The sequence below is a fragment of the Gossypium hirsutum genome, chromosome D10 (assembly GCF_007990345.1).
Source record: "Gossypium hirsutum isolate 1008001.06 chromosome D10, Gossypium_hirsutum_v2.1, whole genome shotgun sequence".
NCBI lineage: Eukaryota > Viridiplantae > Streptophyta > Magnoliopsida > Malvales > Malvaceae > Gossypium > Gossypium hirsutum.
In genome coordinates this window covers 15,819,389-15,836,207 of record NC_053446.1, presented here as the reverse complement: position 1 = coordinate 15,836,207, position 16,819 = coordinate 15,819,389, and the positions used below count along the sequence as shown (strand labels likewise).

The window sequence follows — 16,819 nt, the reverse complement described above, 5'->3', positions numbered from 1 at the left end:
TTTTATATATATTTTTAATTAAAAAAATCATTTCTTTAAATTATTATTTTTAAAAATATATAATTTATAAATTTATAAAAGGGATAAATATCAAAATTATACATCAACTTTGACCCAGTGTGCAATCATATACACAAATTTTAATTTTATACAATTATATATATAAAATTTTAATTTTGATTCAATTTTCCCGTATCATTAACACTGTTATCTATGTGGCATTATTTTCCGTTAAACCTTGTAGAAATTAATGACATGACATTTTAATATACAAATAAATAAAACCTGTAATACCAATTATTTGCCCGGCCCTACCAATAATAAAATACAATAGCAAGCCCAATAAAATTAAAACCCAATACCCAATTCACCCCAGCCCAGGCCCGAAACTAATGGAAAAGGGAAGGGTTGGGAAACCCTAGAAGCACGTAGCGCCGCAAGCCCCTGCCTCCAGCAAGCGTCCAGTCGCCGCAGGACTCGGAGATTGGCCTCCCCACGCGCGTCATTCGCGCGCACGACACCTGTAAAAAACGGACTCAAAAGAGTCTGAATGAGAAGAAACAGTAAAATAGTACTTGTATTTGATCTTTTTCGGGCTATAAAAGCCTTTAAAAATCTGTAAAAGGGGGGATATATGCAAAAACACACAGAGATACTGAAAAATACAAAGAAGTTTGAAGGTGAAACTGTGTTTCTAATTTACTCCTATTGCATTTATCTTATGTTCGTTGTAAATGATAATAAAAGAGAGCAGAAAAATAAGATATTGAATGGTCTTTCATTTTTATTATTTTTCTTTCTTTCAATTTCTTTTCTCAATTTTTTCCTACTGTTTTTCTTTTAAAAAAAAGGAGATCTTACCTGGCTTTGTCGCGGTCCATTCCATCTCCGTCAAGATCGGAGACTGGGACGACGGAGGCCGTGGATCGGCCTAGACAGGCGGCGGCGGCGGTATGGAGAGCTTGGTCGAAAAACCCTAGCAGAGATTTGTTTTTTTTTCTTTTCTCCTGCAAATGGGTTTTTTTAAAAGGGAAAACTGTTTTAAATTACTTTAACAAAACAACGCCGTTTGGTTGGGGAGATCCGCGCGTCGACCCGACCCGGTTCCAGGATCCGCGCGTATTCCTTTAAATGGTCCATTTGCGCATTTGGTCCTTCAAGTTTTAAAATCGTTTTTAAATCAGTTTTTGTTTCTTTTAAATGTGGTTGCACACTTTGCTTTTGTTTCATTTTGATCCTTATGTAAACGCACTGTTTGGGGAGAGGGATTATTTCCATTTTGGCCCCCCATGTAATGCGCGTGTGGCAGATTAGTCCTTCGTTTTATTTTAATTTCTTTTTTTTATTATTTTGTTTTTGCAATTTGTTTTTATAAATTTAAATTTTTAAAATTATTACTATATAATTTATTATCATTTATTATTATTTCTATATGTATACACGCATTTTTAATATAGAGTATATATATATATTTCTTTATATAATATATATTCTTAAAACTTATATAAATACATGCATTTTACATACGTTTTATTTAGTTTTTTTTATTTTATCTCTTTTAACTTTTATATTTTTATATTATATATATATTTTCCTTATTTTTGTTTTCATAGTTTTTATAAATAAGTATATATGTATGTACACTTATATTTTACAATACAATTGTATTTTCCTTATTTTTGTACATATACGTATTTTCTTTGAAATCTACATACATATTTTTGGAGATTATTATAAGTTCTGCTATACATGTTTTTTACATACGTATACTTGTATATGTGTGTTAAATATATGCATACACATATTTTCAAATTTACTTGTATATTGTGCTTGTGTTTACATATTTTGTAAATACATGTACATATATATTTTAAATTAAAATATTTGTTTCATATTGTACATTAATTTTTAACATACCCTTTGGAAAATAAATCTTGGTTTTTTTCGATATATCAAAATCATTTTTTCTTGATTCAAGGTTTATTTTGAATAAAAGCAATATTCGAAGTTTGAGATTTTTGAGGAAATTGAGCCCTAACGTATTGGGTTCCGATTTTCTTTGTTAATCTTAAATAACCGAGAATATTCTTTATTCAAAATGCATGAGTACTAAAATCATTTTTGGGAACTTAACTTGTTGTGTCCTAATGTATTGGGCATGTCATATTACCTTCTCAAAATGAAGATTTTCGCATAAAATAAAAGTGATATTCAAAGTTCGGGAATTTTGAGAAATTGTACCCTAACGTATTGGGACTCGATTTCTTTACATGACTTGAACAATTGAGTATCCTTTTCAGATTTCATCATTTGAGTTGTTTTAAAAATCTTTTTAGCCATCGACACTAAGACATTAAATAATCAATTTGATACCGATTTTGGGCGTTACGAGGGTGCTAACCCTTCCTCGTGCGTAATCGACTCCCGAACTCGTTTTCTCAAAAAACTCGTAGACCAAAATAATTTTTAAGGTGAGCCGATCACACCTTAATAAAGGATCGGTGGCGACTCCAATTTTTTTTTAAAGTCGACAACTAAAATTTTTGTTTTCAAAAAGGTGGTTTCGACAGCTTGGCGACTCCACTGGGCCACTAGAGAGTCGAGCCATAAATTGGTTATTTTATGTCTTATGATCGAAAAATCAAATTTGGGTTTTAAAATCATGATTTCCTTTCACACTCATTGATATTTTATCATGGAATGTTGGCTACTTTGCATTTGCATTTGCATTTTTGCATTACATGGTCAGTTTTACTCTTTAAGTGGGAGTGAGAAACTAGTGCTTCGTGAGGTTTTCACCTCTGTGCAGGGTAGTGGACCGCTTCCGGGATACATCCGTACCTATGTCTTCGTGAGATTTTCATCTCCGTGTAGCCATAGAGAAATGTATCCCCCTGAACTGAACTCGATCCACATGAGCCTATAATAGGTGAGGATCGAGGAATCTGCTGGTTCGGGTACCCTTACTCTAGAAACTAAGCCTCATATAGTGAGCTTTAGGAACTTGCCCTAGGTAGAACAACACTGAACCCTGGTAGACACCTGAATAAGTGTTTTGATTGTTTGTACATAATACTGACTTTTTGTGTTTCACTTTGACTGCATGGCATTTAGACTGCATGACATTTCATTATAGAAAAGAGATGTTGATTCATGTTTGGTTGTTAAATAGAGAACTTACCACGGAAAACAGGTTTCTTGATAAGGTGGAAGATAATACGGTTGTCCGAGTATAGTCTAAGAAAACGTGACACGAAAAACCTAACAAGAGGAGTATACGACTTTGCTGCGTAACCTGAGGATTCAAATTGCCAAAGATTATTCAAAAGTCATCAAAGGTTTCAACCTATTAAAGAAGATAATGAACGTGAGTGAGCAAGGAGTTACGACCTAGATCAAACAAGAAGGAGCTCAAATTCGCGAGATACATCTTAATACCTGAAACGTCGATGTCTTTGCTTGGAGTACGAGGGTGAAGCCGTATATATATTTGCTTTGTGTAAAGAGATTTGTTTTCTAGCGAAGTTTTTCTAGTAAAGAATTGAACCAGAATCAACGTCTCTTTTTGCATTCATTTCATGCATTTGCATTTCATTACATCACATGCATTAGACACCGTTAAATGATCCTAATTAATTAAAATCATTGATCAGTTAACTTGCAAACCGACCAACCAACTAAACATCGTTACGGCACTCGAGCAAAGATTAATGACATGGATCAGAGATTGGAAAAGCTCAAACAGCACCAGAAAGAAATGCAAGACCAACTCCAGTTACAAGTGCAGGAGCGGTTAGACAAGATGCAACGGGATATGTCAGAGAAGATGCAGGAATCCCAAAACAATATGATGACAAAGTTGACCCAACTGTTGACTGGAGAGGGTGATAAAGGAAAGGGTCTCATGGCTGATATCGAAGAGGGTAATGAGGATGAATCACTCTATCCTTTAGGCTTTACTCCTCCACATGTGCGAACTCAAGCTGAATATCCGCACAAATCTACTGGTACAATCAGGCCTCAGCAGTTCCAGGCTGGTGCTTCAAACTTCCAGGCTGGATCGGGCTCTAACCCCAAAAACCACCATGCTAATTTTGCCATTCCTGACTTTGATGAAGTGGTTGAAAAAGAAAGAATAAAGGAAGAGTTACCAATGCAGTTAGAAGAAAGGTGCAAATGGCTCGAGGAGAAATTCAAGGCGATGGAAGTCACTGAAAGCTATCGTGGGATTGATGCTAAAGAGCTGAGTTTAGTTTCGGATTTGGTACTCCCTCATAAGTTTAAGATGTCAGAATCGAAAAGTACAATGGGACAAGTTGCCCAGAAGCACATATCACCATGTTCTGCAGGGGAATGGCTGGATATGTTAACAATGACCAGTTATTGATTCATTGTTTCTAGGATAGCCTCACAGGGGCAGCATCTAAATGGTATAATCAACTGAGTCGTAGCGTGATTGGTTCATGGAGGTATTTAGCACAAGCGTTCATGAAACAGTACAGTTATGTAACAGACATGGTTCCTGACAGAATCACCCTTCAAAATATGGAAAAGAAGCTGAATGAGAGCTTTAGGCAATATGCACAAAGGTGGAGGGAAGTAGCTGTTCAAGTTCAACCACCACTACTAGAAAGAGAAACAACAATGCTCTTTGTCAATACGCTGAAAGGCCCATTCATTACGCATATGTTAGGAAGTGCTACAAAAAGCTTTTCTGATATAGTTATGAATGGTGAAATGATCGAAAATGCTATAAGAAGCAGGAAAATTGATACAGAGAAGAGTAACAAGAGGTCAGTCTCAAAAAGAAGAGAAAGTGAGGTGAATAACACGGGTTACTCTAAATCAGTTACTGTGAGTCAGCCAAGAAAGGTGGTTGGTAATCAACAGAATTCATTGAGGCAAGATTCCGGCATAAAGATTGAAAAGTTCCAGTTTACACCAATCCGAGTACCGTATAAGGAACTGTATCAAAATTTGTTTGATGTACATGTTGTTTCCCCTTTTCATGTGAAGCTTCTACAACCTCCGTATCCCGAATGGTATGATGCGAACGCACAATGTGAATACCATGCAGGAATTAAGGGACACTCGATTAAAAATTGCACTGCTTTCAAGAAGCAAGTTGAAAGACTTATCAACATGGGTATTGTCAAGTTTGGTGACTCGTCTAGCGCAGAAAATCTGCTACCTAATCATGATTGAGGATGGATGGACTGCAATGTATGAAGAAGTGATGAGAAATTTACACATCGATGCCATATGTGCAGAGACAACTAAAAGGGTCCTTGTTAGATATTCGCCTAGGAGGTTTTATAAATAATGGGACTGCAGAGGAAACCCTATAGTATTTAGAATCTGTTAGAGTAATGTTCAGACACACTTGTTGCTTTTAGCCTATAAGTAATAAGAACTTCTTTATGAAATAGGCTCATGTCTGAACATTATAAAATGCATCATTGCAATCATCTTTGAGCAAATATCCTTTTATTCTTTACGATTCTTTCATTCTGTTGGATTTTTTTCCTGCCAAACCATTCATTCATTCATATTATTCGTTGTATATTCTTTGGCACCTACAATAAGTCCCTGGATATCAATGACATGATTGACACTGTTACAGACTCTGAATCTCCTTTTGAGTGAGACATGTGTTTAGAGGGATTCTATGACTTTGAAAATGACATGGATTGTAGCCTATCTATGGACTTATTAAGGATGGTAGAGCAGGAAGGAAATTTTACCTTATGAGGAGACAATAGAGAATGTGACCTTGAGGGAACATGCATGACCGAAAAAACAAAGCAAGACGTTGTTGAGTTACTTCAAGCATTTAAAGAAGCCTTCGCATGGTCATACCAGAATGTACCCAGTTTAAGCACTGTTATTGCAATATGAACAACAGCACGATATCAAAAATTTGCAGTATGTTCAAGATGAATATCATGAATGGTGCAGTGAAAACTCTACCAGGGTAATGCCACTCTTTTCAGTTTATCACGATTTTTTTTCATTGAAGTTGAAGTTCTTTCTCTTCGGGTTTTGACTGAGCTAAAGTAGGATGAAGATCTAATCTCAATATGATTAGTTGAACCTAATTGAAGAAAAGGGCTAGAAATTATTCATCATGGTCAGATGTACCAAGAAATGAATTATGCGAGCCAATAGGAAAAGGTTTGTCCCAGAGAATTCCACAATGGTGACCTAATGCTGAAGAATATCCTCACTCTACAAAAAATATAACAGATGACAAATTGAGAAGAACCTTATGCTATAGAGAAGGTCTTTTCCAAAGGAGCTTTGATTTCGAGATGGATGATAAACCTGCAAAGTCCTGTAAACTCAGATTCAGTCAGGAAATACTCCGCTTAAAGAAGAAGATGACCAGGCTAAAAACCTGCAAAGGGCACTTTGAGTCGTAAAAAAATGATGAAATGAAAATGAAAAGTGAAAATGAAAAATGAAGAACGGAAAAGTAAAGTGGAGAGGCTAAGGTGAAAACTCGCAAAGGGCGCCTTAGACCAAAGGGGATTTGAGTTGAAAACCCAAAAAGGGCGGCTCAAATGTTGATCAAAATGGCGCTTACAATTATCAGAGTAGCTCAAATACTGATCAGAATGGGGCATCTAGTGGTCTTGCTATACTTGAATCAACAGGAAAGGGTAGGCGACATTTTGGGGCATCGACAAAGTACTATAGATCTCCTAAACACATGTTAAATTCAGAATGGTCTTCAGCATGTTTGTACAGAGAAGTTCAAGCTATGATATCTAGGGCACCTAATCCTTATACCATTTTTGTTATTCTTGGAACACTTTATTCATTTCCAAGATACGCATTCCTAAATCAGTTTCTTTGTTATCCATCTTTATTATATATTCATTTCGAGCTATGCTCAAAACCAACTCTATTTTATCCATTATTATGATCTTTTTGCAAGCATGTTGCATTAGAATAATGATTAATGAACTAATAAAACTTTCGCAAGGGAAGTTATGCATATTACTCTAGAAGTTTCTAAATAATATAGGAGCCTCAAGCAGGACTATTGTTTAGAACGCACCAGGTTCAAAGGTTGGAAATCTAATAAGGAAGAGTCTAAACTAAGACTATCCCTTTGAATTTTCTTGTCTAAAGTATTGAATGAACAAAATGGCAAGATGTCGTGTTGGTGACAAAGCTTCAATGAACAAGCAAGCAATGATCACCAAATAATAAGAAAAAGTTGTTCTTGGAGAAGAATTCTTCATTTGTGCATGAGCATTTGGTGTAACACCCTGGGAATGGTGTAAGAGACCAAAGAGTTTCACATTCTGTATCCTTGAATTGTGATAGCAGAGGATTGAGAAAAGGCTAAATCTTTTTACTTTTGGGTTACAACGGGAGAAATATGGTACAAATTTTGCATCCAAGTGGATCAAACTTGGAAGTTTACAGTGGGGGGCAATCTGGTTAAGTGTTTCTTTGGAGACGCCAGCCGAGCAAGAAGGCGCTATAGCACATTAGCGATGAAACTTTAAATAAACTTTGAGTAATGATAACCTAAGTGACAAGGAGGAATCATTCTCGAAAATGACATTCTGCATTCATTCAAATGTCATTCATACATGTCTTGTTAGGAGCATTTGATTCATTCTATTCATGACATCCTAATCATTAGGCATAATTAGGTTCATAAAGTGAATTATAGAGGTCATGTTCCACAGAGAACGGATCGGTGAAATTATAAAGCCTTATCATCCTGAGCAACAGTGGAGTAGGTTGAAAAGCAGCAAATCTTGTCTTTATGTATTGACATGAAGTAGATCAAAGAAAGCAGATCTTGTCTTCCTATACTGGTGGCGAAGTAGATCGAAAAAAGTAGATCTTGTCTTTATGTATTGGCATGAAGTAGATCGAAGAAAACAGATCTTGTCTTCATGTATTGGCATAAAGTAGATCGAGTACAACAGATCTTGTCTTCCCATACTGGTGGCGAAGTAGATCGAAGAAAGTAGATCTTGTCTTCATGTATTGGCGTGAAGTAGAACGAAGAAAGCAGATCTTGTCTTCATGTATTGGCGTGAAGTAGATCGAAGATAGCAGATCTTGTCTTCATATATTGGTGTGAAGTAGATCAAAGATAGCAAATCTTGTCTTCATGTATTGGCGTGAAGTAGATCAAAGATAACAGATCTTGTTTTCCCATATTGGTGGCGAAATAGATCAGAAAAAGTAGATCATGTATTCATGTATTGACGTGAAGTAGATCGAAGAAAACAGATCTTGTCTTCATGTATTGGCATGAAGTAGATCCAAGAAAGTAGATCTTGTCTTCATGTATTGGCATGAAGTAGATCCAAGAAAGCAGATCTTGTCTTCATGTATTGGCGTGAAGTAGATCCAAGAAAGCAGATCTTGTCTTCATGTATTGGCGTGAAGTAGATCGAAGATAACAGATCTTGTCTTCATGTATTGGCGTGAAGTAGATCGAAGATAGCAGATCTTGTCTTCATGTATTGGCGTGAAGTAGATCAAAGATAGCAGATCTTGTCTTCCCATACTGGTGGCGAAGTAGATCGGAAAAAACAGATCTTGTCTTCATGTATTGGCGTGAAGTAGATCGAAGAAAGCAGATCTTGTCTTCATGTATTGGCGTGAAGTAGATCGAGTACAACAGATCTTGTCTTCCCATACTGGTGGCGAAGTAGATCGAAGAAAGCAGATCTTGTCTTCATGTATTGGCGTGAAGTAGATCGAAGAAAGCAGATCTTGTCTTCATGTATTGGCATGAAGTAGATCAAAGAGAGCAGATCTTGTCTTCCCATACTGGTGGCGAAGTAGATCGAAGATACAAGTCTTATCTCCCTCAAGTTTCAGTGGAGCAGACATAAATAACCGGTCCTATTTCTTGGAGTTGCAGTGGAGTGGATTAAAACCGCAGATCTCATCTCTCTGATGTTGTAGTAGAGTGGATCGCATCAGATGTATTTTTAAGTTGTAGCAGAACAAGTTGAAGCTATAAGTCTTATCTCCCTAAAGTTGCGGTGGAACATATTAAAGATAGCAAATTTTGTTCTTTTGAGAAGCTACAACGTATGAATCCTATCTCCCTAACATTCCAGTGGAGTAGATTGAAGCACCAGTTCCTATACCTCTGAAGATGCAGTAGGAAGGAACGAGGCTACTAACGCTAAGGTCCATATGGCCAGGAAAAAATGGTCTTTTTAAGTCTTTACTCCATTCCCGTCACACGATAACGAGCAAAGAGGGGCAGCTGTAATACGAATTATTTGCCCGGCCCTACCAATAATAAAATACAATGGTAGGCCTAATAAAATTAAAACCCAATACCCAATTCACCTCAGCCTAGGCCCGAAACTAATGGAAAAGGGAAGGGTTGGGAAACCCTAGCAGCACGTAGCGCCGCAAGCCCCTGCCTCCAGCAAGCGTCAAGTCGCCGCAGGACTCGGAGATCGGCCTCCACACGCGCGTCATTCGCGTGCATGGCACCTGCAAAAAATGGACTCAAAAGAGTCCGAATGAGAAGAAACAGTAAAATAGTACCTGTATTTGATCTTTTTCGGGCTATAAAAGCCTTTGAAAATCTGTAAAATGGGGGATATATGCAAAAACACAAAGAGATACTGAAAAATACAAAGAAGTTTGAAGGTGCAACTGTGTTTCTAATTTACTCCTATTGCATTTATCTTATGTTCGTTGTAAATGATAATAAAAGAGAGCAGAAAAATAAGATCTTGAATGGTCTTTCATTATTATTATTTTTCTTTCTTTCAATTTCTTTTCTCGACTTTTTTTCCTATTGTTTTTCTTTAAAAAAAGGGATCTTACCTGGCTTTGTCGCGGTTCATGCCATCTCCGTCACGATCTGAGATTGGGACGACAGAGGCCGTGGATCGGCCTAGACCGGCGGCGGTGGCGGTATGGAGAGCTGGGTCGAAAAACCCTAGCAGAGATTTGTTTTTTTCTTTTCTCCTGCAAATGGTTTTTTAAAAGGAAAAACTGTTTTAAATTACTTTAGCAAAACAACGTCGTTTGGTTGAGGAGATCCGCGCGTCGACCCGACCCGGTTCCAGGATCCGCGCGTATTCCTTTAAATGGTCCATTTGCGCATTTGGTCCTTCAAGTTTTAAAATCGTTTTTAAATCAGTTTTTGTTTCTTTTAAATGTGGTTGCACACTTTGCTTTTGTTTCATTTTGATCCTTATGTAAACGCACCGTTTGGGGAGAGGGATTATTTCCATTTTGGCCCCCATGTAATGCGCGTGTGGCAGATTAGTCCTTCGTTTTATTTTAATTTCTTTTTTTTATTATTTTTTTTTGCAATTTGTTTTTATAAATTTAAATTTTTAAAATTATTACTATATAATTTATTATCATTTATTATTATTTCTATATGTATACACGCATTTTTAATATAGAGTATATATACATATTTCTTTATATAATATATATTCTTAAAACTTATATAAATACATGCATTTTACATACGTTTTATTTATTTATTTTTATTTTATCTCTTTTAACTTATATATATTTTATATTATATATATTTTTTCCTTATTTTTGTTTTCATAGTTTTTATAAATAAGGATATATGTATGTACACTTATATTTTACAATACAATTGTATTTTCCTTATTTTTGTACATATACGTATTTTCTTTGAAATCTACATACATATTTTTGGAGATTATTATAAGTTCTGCTATACATGTTTTTTACATACATATATTTGTATATGTGTGTTAAATATATGCATACACATATTTTCAAATTTACTTGTATATTGTGCTTGTGTTTACATATTTTGTAAATACATGTACATATATATTTTAAATTAAAATATTTGTTTCATATTGTACATTAATTTTTAACATACCCTTTGGAAAATAAATCTTGGTTTTTTTCGATATATCAAAATCATTTTTTCTTGATTCAAGGTTTATTTTGAATAAAAGCAATATTCGAAGTTTGGGATTTTTGAGAAAATTGAGCCATAACGTATTGGGTTCCGATTTTCTTTGTTAATCTTAAATAACCGAGAATATTCTTTATTCAAAATGCATGAGTACAAAAATCATTTTTGGGAACTTAACTTGTTGTGTCCTAATGTATTGGGCATGTCATATTACCTTCTCAAAATGAAGATTTTCGCATAAAATAAAAGTGATATTTAAAGTTCGGGAATTTTGAGAAATTGTACCCTAACATATTGGGACTCGATCTCTTTACATGACTTGAACAATTGAGTATCCTTTTTAGATTTCATCATTTGAGTTGTTTTAAAAATCTTTTTAGCCATCGACACTAAGACATTAAATAATCAATTTGGTACTGATTTTGGGCGTTACGAGGGAGCTAACCCTTCCTCGTGCGTAACCGACTCCCGAACTCGTTTTCTCAAAAAAATCGTAGACCAAAATAAATTTTAAGGTGAGCCGATCACCTTAATAAAGGATCGGTGGCGACTCTAGTTTTTGTTTTTTAAAGTCGACAACTAAAATTTTTGTTTTCAAAAAGGTGGTTTCGACAAAACCTAAGTGAAAAAATAAATATGAAAAGTTTTTTTATTTTAACAAAAGTAGGCTAACTATTCGTTTAACTTTTCATCAATAGAAAAAATTGCTTTAACTATAATCGATTTGATAAAGAAAAAAAGCTATAAAAATATCTTTAAGAAAAAGTTGGGTTCTTCTAAAAATAAGTTGGGTTATCTTTTTCAAATTCCAACTATCAAAAGATAAAAAAAGATGGGTTTTTTTTTTCTTAAGCAAATAAATCATGTGTCTCTGGTAAGTGCAATTAGTCTGTCCCTTACCTGTCCATTCAAACCTTTCATTATCTCGTCTGGCATTGTCTTCTGTTGTACTCTCCTCTATCGAGAATGAATCTCTCGCCATTGTCTTGTGGCAAATGGATGCTGCTTTTCTAATAGTCGTTGTTTGCCTCATCAGTTTTAGTATCCTTTGCTTGGTCAATTTATTCCCACTTTACACACACACTCTTTTTTTTTAAAGCATGTTTATTAAAAGATGAAAATTCTGGTTATTTTCTAATAGAAAAGCGATCTTTTAGAACAAAAATTGTTGCCAACTACATGGGGTAAATGGCTAGAAATTAGCGAATATGAATTCGTACTCATCCGTAAATTATTATCAAATTCCAAGCAATAATGATTTTAGTCAAATAAGGATCTGGGTTGATGCAAATCATAAAGAAAGATGACAGGAAACAACAAGTTCTCGTATTTTATCTGGTGAGGAGAGTCTTTTTATGTGTTTTACCAAACTTGGCTCACTATATACTTCTAGTGTCACATTCTAAAAATCGGGGGTTAGTAGAATCGAGTTTATGAACTAAGAGAGTGTGGTCATGCCCTAAGTTTTGAGATTGTTTGTGTGTTTTTAAGAAATAAATAAGGTATTAGATTGTTGGTTAAGTGTTAGTGAAACATTCCTTAAAACCCATGTTTAAATCCCTACTTTTGCACCATTTTTATTATTTTACAAATTTTGCATCAAGCCCTAGTATGTGACACGCATTAGATTAATGCCCCAAGTTTGATTCCCTTCCCTTACAAAATAGCTTAATTTTTACTAAAACTTCTCATTCTCCTTATTTTGTGCCGCCCAAGCCTTGAATCATAGGTATAAATACAACTTTTTTTTATGTATTTTTCAGCTTTGAAGCCAAAATTTCCCTACCCTAGCTGTTTACCCTCCTCTTCTCTTCTTTTCTCCTCAATTCTTTCTTTCTTCCCTTGCGTGCTACCACCCAAGCAACTAAAATTAACCATCAATTTCTCTTCTTTTTGCAATGGGTTCTTACACCATTATTTTTCTCTTCTTGTTGTCATTTTATCATAAAATTTCCAATATTAAATTTGAAATTTCAGCACCCAAGATCGGCCTCCATTCATGCCCCAAAAGAACTCCATTGCTGCCCATATCTTCTTGCTTGAGTAAGTGCCATTTTCTTTTGTTTTTCTTGATGAACATTTCAATAAAATACCCAATTTTCTAGATATGGAATTGGGGTGATTTTTAAAGATTTAATGGGTATTTTTCCAGCCTTTAAAGTGATTTCAATTGTGGTTTTAAATCAGTCCCAATTTCGCCACCGTTGGTGGTGGTACACTACGCATAGAGGCGCAAAAGGGGGTTGTTGTTTCTTTAATTTTTCCCATCTATTTCCAGAAATATCTTGGGTTCTTGAACCCTGCCTAATCAGACTTTAATCATGTGTAATTTAGGAAAATCAATCTTGATCAATTGGCGACTCAAATCTGATAGTTCGGGAAGTGTAAGTGTGGTTGATTATGGGCTAGTGTGTAGTTTCGATTTTGATGTTGGGGAAATTGTTAATTGATTGAATTAAAGATTTTAAAGATGGAATAGCTACTGATTTTTTAGTATTTAAATGTGTTATATTTCGACTTAAACACCCCAAATCAATAGTGAAGCTGTTAGACGTTTATGCATACGATTTACATCAAACTAGTGTAAGAAGCCTAACTAGTTTAGATATGAAAAATTGATATAATTGTAACAATTGGATTGAACCCATATGAGGGTGTTTGGGTGCTGTTTAAGTGGTATCTTAATTTAGTTAAATGATGATTTTTAATATAGGTTTGTTTTGAAGTCTTAAGGTGAAACTGCGAAATTCGCAAGTGTGCTACAGTAAGGCGTAAATTAAGGTGTGGGTCCTAACTCGTTAACTTGAGTATTTTAATATGATTTTTAAATGATTTAATTGATGACTAAGCTTGCTGGTCAGGCTTGGTTAAATCGCTAAGTAATTAAATTTAAGTGGCCGAATCAAGTACGATTCGAGCCTTAACTATTTGACATGTTAGCAAAAAGGTGAGAATGACTGAATAATTGTGTGATTGATATTGTTGTGGATGATTACTTGATATGGTGTATGTTGATTGTATGTATAACATGATTCTGAATGAGAATGAGGTACGCATGATATATTTGTATGAATGGTTTGCTATGGAATATTTGAAAGACTACTATACATGTACTCGATAAAGAATTGTAAGTTATTTGAGATTGTATGTTGAACGACACCATCTTAATGGTAAATTGAAATTTTGACAAATTATCCTATTTACTGAAATTATTTGATAATATGAGGGCATGTTGATCATACCAAAGAAATGTGAAAGTATTGAATTAATGACTATGTATGAGATTGTATGACATATTGCATGTGCATTGGGGTGGGATTGTTATTATGGTTGACAGAAGAGTTTTGTGGAGATTTGGTGATTTTATCACATTTACTCGTTAGATGGTAGATTTTCTACAATTTTGTTCATTTGGTGGTTTTACCACATCGAGCTTTGCTCGCATTCGTTGGAATTTGGCAAACGGGTTCTGGGGAATTCGTGGTGTGTAGCGGATGGTTTGGGTAAGAAATTTTGCATTACATCATTTTCATCACCCCACGCTCATACACCGTTTGACATCAGTTTGATAATGGTTATGTAATGATATGAAATTCCAATGATGGTTATGTGTTCTTCTGTTAATACGGATATGCTTCACTATATTTGGTATTTATGTCTGTTTAAATAACTGTTCGACTCACACTGAGCTTTCATAAGCTCACTCCTCCATAGTGTTTAACTTTTCAGGTAAACCTTGAAATTAGGACCAAACCTGGCATACAGAGAATCACCTTGGACCTCAGACTATTTTTAATAAGTATTATTAAGTCTCTATTGGTTTTGGTTTGTAATTTTTAATTATTTATGGTTTGTGGCTTGATAACTTTTCATTTGGGGATTTTTGCATGCATGGATTACTCAAGCATAATAATTGGAAAATGCATAATAGTTGGCTTAAGTAAAACTTAACATTGTTCACTAATATCCGTTGCATTGCAAAGGAACCGTTTTTGAAAAAAACAAACCGATAAGACAACTAGGTTTCCAAAATGACATGGATAATGGTTTTTTTTTTCCGCTGCATTAGTTAACATCAAGTTTTTACAAAGTAATGTGATGAACAAACAATTTTTCTAAAATAACACTGTTAATAATAATGAATCTTTAAGTATAGATGACCTAATAAATGAATGTTTTTAAACTAACTCAAACTACAACTACGATTTTTCTCTAAAATGGGTTTATTTAAGGTCTTCAAAAGTAACGTAAGTTAGCTTAGCCATTTCGGTGGCTAATGTAGTCTTCTTAATCTAGCCATAACATTTAGGCCAGGTTAGGGAGGTTACATTTAGTGTTTTGATGTGTAGGCTCTGTATGAGAAAGTGCAATGATCATTGAATTGAAGAATGAAGGCAAATTTCTATTCTTGAGCAAAAAAAAAAGTTTTAATTTGTAATTTCTTTGGAAATTTTTAGTTTCTTGTGAAATTTTGCACCAATATCACTGGGTTATATATTCAATTTTAAAAATATAGTTTAAACAAGTTCATGTGTTTTTTACGATTCAATAAATTGTTGCATGTTTTAATATGATTAATGAAAAGAGCTTATAGTCACTTCGATATTAGATTAAAAAGGTCAAATAAATTTTTTCTTTAATTTTAGAAATGATGATTGCTTTTCTTTCTATACTGCTATTAAGAGTCTGAAAATGAAATCAATATATATAGAAGAAACTAGAATTTCAATGACAAATCATTTTCAAGTAATATTTTTCTTGGTTGACTTGAAAGGAAGTTTTTTGGCTTTCATTAATGAAACTAATCATATTATAATTCCAGCTCTAGTGCTTTTCTTTTATCATCCTATATGTGTGTGTGTGTGTGTGGATTAAAATTCATGACTCTACAAGATAGGTGGATAATTGATAGCCTATGAAAATGTAGTCTTAAAGGAAGGCTTTTGGTGTATTTTTAGGTGAAAATAGCAGTGAAAAACTAAGTTTAATGAAGACAACAATGCTTATAGAAAATACCGTTAGAATAGGAGGGTTAGTTTTGGATTTTAAGGGCAAGTTGATGGACCAAATTGAGACCATAGTTCGTCACTAATACCTTTCCTAATAATTCTTTCTTTAAAGGTGTTTGATCAGTTAAAATTTAAAATTTTGTATTGTTTGAAATTTTCTCTTTAAAAAGGATAATTGACCAAATTTTATAGTAAAATTGCCTAATTTGAACCTTTCACATAAGTAGATAAGTAAATTTGTACCTTATCCCTAGTTTTATTAAATTAAATTGTGTTTTGCATTTGTTTAGTTTACTAGTAGCTCTAACACCCCTAACCTATCTCCGTCGATGGATTAGGGTTATGGAATATTAGGATACATATCGTATCAAATAACATCATTAAACCATTCAAACATTAGTTTAAATATCAATATTCAGTCCACATATTAAGCATAACATAAATACATTTACAGGCCTTAAATTGAGCTTACGAGACCTTAAAAATAGTTTGAAAACAATCAGGGACTAGCTTGAAATAAAATAGAAGAATGTGGAAAATTTTGAAAACTTTGGAAACAGGGGTCACACGGCTGTGTGTCAAAGCCAAGCCGTGTACAATTCGTAATTTGGGTCACGCGGCCATGTCTCAGCTCGTGTGCTCGCCTGTGTACAAATCGAAATAAGGTCACATGATCGTGTTGTAGACCATGTTTCAGACTGTGTAAGTACTCGAAATAAGGTCATAAGATCGTGTCTCTAGGCCGTTTAATAGCCTAATACCGTATGAAAAATCTTGTCCTTAAAATCGTAATGATACACAACCGTGTGTGGCACATGACTGTGTGATAGCCTGTGCCCTAGGTCGTGTTCACCTTAAGTGACTTCCTAAACAAAGAAAAAATTCACTC

General features: G+C 34.5%; 1 long non-coding RNA gene across 1 annotated transcript; it reads right to left on the bottom strand.

Moving 5' to 3' along the window:
- Positions 1-224: 224 nt before the first annotated feature.
- On the bottom strand, positions 225-1,434 carry LOC107914404 (uncharacterized). The gene is made up of 2 exons (XR_001688827.2): positions 862-1,434; positions 225-521 (listed from the first exon to the last, which is right to left on the bottom strand). It is a non-coding gene; the product is annotated as an uncharacterized lncRNA (long non-coding RNA).
- Between the last annotated feature and the right edge of the window lie 15,385 nt (positions 1,435-16,819).